Source organism: Sinocyclocheilus rhinocerous, unplaced genomic scaffold, assembly GCF_001515625.1.
Source record: "Sinocyclocheilus rhinocerous isolate Xijiao unplaced genomic scaffold, SAMN03320098_v1.1 scaffold1403, whole genome shotgun sequence".
Lineage (NCBI taxonomy): Eukaryota > Metazoa > Chordata > Actinopteri > Cypriniformes > Cyprinidae > Sinocyclocheilus > Sinocyclocheilus rhinocerous.
The window spans coordinates 188,692-191,891 of record NW_015641009.1 but is presented as its reverse complement, the minus strand read 5'-3'; positions in this window follow the sequence as shown (position 1 = coordinate 191,891).

Here is a 3,200-nt window from a genome sequence, read left to right as displayed (position 1 = left end):
GCTTAGTTTAAAAGTAGCTTCTCCAACACGGCTTGTCATTGGAGCAAAGTAGGTCTCCTTTTCTCAGTTGCTGGCATTCACACCATTTATGGACCATGATACCAACTTTAATGCTTTTGGCTGTTTTATTCTGGTCTAAAACATGGTTTGACCTCGAATTGCTTTTCTCTTTCATTTCTGTGGTTTGACGATGTAAAATTTGACCTTCTTCTGTGGAAGTTGGAAAGAGACATCTCAATGTGAACCGCAGCGATGTGATGATAAACCCAGCGGACATTTATTTAAACGCTAGTGTTATTTTGACTGATTTTAAGTAATTTGTTATTCTTCCTGGTTTGCGCTGGCCTGCTGTAGAATCTGTTTTCAGTGGCGTACATCCATCTGCTTTCTCTGGGCTTCCTGGTTAATTCTCTTACCACCTGCTCAACATCTCGCCTCAATACCACCAACCTACACGGCGCTCAGCAGAGGGCCTCATCTAACCTGGATCTCCACTTTAAAACTCACCAGCCTGTCAGAAGCATTAATATTGCCTTGGGCACCTGTGAGTTTACAGATAAATGACTTTCAATAACATTCTGCCTTCAAGAATTTTACTCTTTTCAGTCGTATTCTTATGCTATTTATCATCTTTCAAATAAAATTCAAAAAATGTTCTTGCTATAACCTTGTTGTACATACAGTACATATAAATGTTATTTTAAATAAATGTATTACCCGTGTATATATATATATATATCTATGGTATTACCATCCTGCAGCTAGAAGATCTTAATTCCTTGGTGTAACAGAACGTTGCTAGGCAACAAAAATTGCGTCGCTGTTACAGGACTGTAACGCCTTATTAAATTGACTTACCACGAAAACATGACTTGTGTACTCGAGGTATGTACATATTTGTATTAATTGGTCGCTTTTCTTCTAATCAGTTCCATTTTATTTGTATAAAACCTTTCACAACTTCTTGTTTTAAAGCAGCTCTACAGAATATATGGCCTTGACACCGGAGACATGAAATCCAACGTATCACGAGGTGAGGTTTTTAAAAGCTGTATTATATCCACACGGGGGCAGCAAACTACAGTTTTGAACAAATATGTCCAAAACTGCCTCATCAGTTATTACAATCTTTTGCATGAACTTGACAGATACCAGTTTCAAAATACTGTAACAGAGTTAAAGTTCTAGTCTGTTAAGTCTGTATAGCTCATATGTGACCTGGACCACAAAACCAGTCATAAGGGTCGAAATTTGACCTTTAAATCTGAAAGCTGAATAAATAAGCTTTCCATTGATGTATGGTTTGTTAAGATATGACAATATTTGGCCGAGATACAACTATTTGAAAATCTGGAATCTGAGGGCACAAAAAAATCTAAACATTGAGAAAATCGCCTTTAAAGTTGTCTAAATGAAGTCCTTAGCTATGCATATTACTAATCCAAAATTAAGTTTTGATATATTTACGGTAGGAAATTGACAAAATATCTTCATGGAACATGATCTTTACTTAATATCCTAATGATTTTTGGCATAAAAGAAAACATCGATCATTTTGACCCATACAATGTATTGTTGGCTATTGCTACAAATATACCCGTGCGACTTATGACTGATTTTGTGGTCCAGGGTCACATGTAGGTTTTTAATTGAATATAATGTGATTACTAATCACCTCACAGTCATTTCAAAGACTATGTCTAATAATGGGGTATGAAAATCCCTTTATTTAAGTTTTACAGATTGTGATACAAAGTGTCTTTATTATGAGCTCCAGGATACAACTAATGGGCATTCAAAGTCTTTAACCCTGCTGGAAAATCTAGCTAGAGCTAGTTTAAGGTGGGTTTTTTGTTTTGGAGCTGGTTTGTAGCTGGTTCGTGCTGATTAGGTGGACGACCACCCAAACTAGACCAGTTTGGACCAGCAACAAACCACTTTTAAGTTTGTATGACCTGGTCATACCACATGGTCTCATACCCAAGATAGTCTACCAGGTGTCCACCTGCTAGTCAAATACATAAACCAGCTTGAACCAGATAGAAACGAACTGTGTTCTTCCATAACCAGGTGCATTTAGAATCAAACATTTTCTATCCACGATAATCCTCAGGTATTCATTCTCATGCAGATCTTTTTATTCAATGATGCTGAACATTCAACTTGACAGAGTCTCTATTTGTGGAAGTAAAGTTTTGTTTATTGGCTTTGCTGTCTGTTTATCTCTCCAGGCCCTCTGGAGATTCATTTAGCTGCTTCTCAGATTCCTGTTTGTCCTTTTCCATTTGTTCCTGCTCTTTGGTGTCCAATTCCTTCAGTTTTTCCTCCACGTCTTTGGGAATCTCCACCTCCATCAGATTCTCCATTCCCGCCTCCGGCTCGTCTCCAATCAAAACCTTAATCAAAGACACACAAAATTGCACATGAAACCTTAATGGACCTCAATATGTTCCGTCAGAGTCGCATATCGAGAGAAAAGTGGTAATGACGCAGGACGGGAGCTAATGAGATGCCAGACAGCACTTCACTTTTACTGTCATTCCCAAGTAGCAATTTCGGGAACCCGACAACATGGAAAAACTTCAGTAACTTGAGTTGTAGCTGTTAAAGTCGTGTTAGTTAAAAACTGCTGCATTATGAAAAAGCGCCCATTAATCCTGGATAAATATTAGCCTCGTTCTGTGCTTGGCATATTAGCTGTTTTATTGATGCTAATTAAAATGGTTGGGTTGAGGCAAACTGCCGAACCACTGCTTTTGGCCTGGAGTTCAAAAGGGATCTCCCAGACGTTATGGAGAATATCATGCTTTAATAGGAGACCCTGTGACATCTTTTCCATGGGGCTGTACCCAAATATATGCCTGTCACGGTGCAAGGAACAGGCTTTTTCCACCAAATTAGTGTCTCTTGCTTTTTTCGACAAAAACCCATAAATCCTGGTTTTGGAGAACTGGAACTGATCGGTCTACTGTCTGGGGTCTTCCAAAGCACAACAATCCACATCGACAGAAAACGTTGCATGTGACGATCTCGCAAAAGTGATGCAATAGAGATGCAATCATGCAATTGGATGGAACTGCGTTAATTTGAAATGGAACCTTATAAGCTAATACACTAAGCATAAACAACACACAGTACCCACAAATATTGGATAAAATAGTCTCGTAATATCAACTTGTCTGCCATCTTGAATTAGTTTT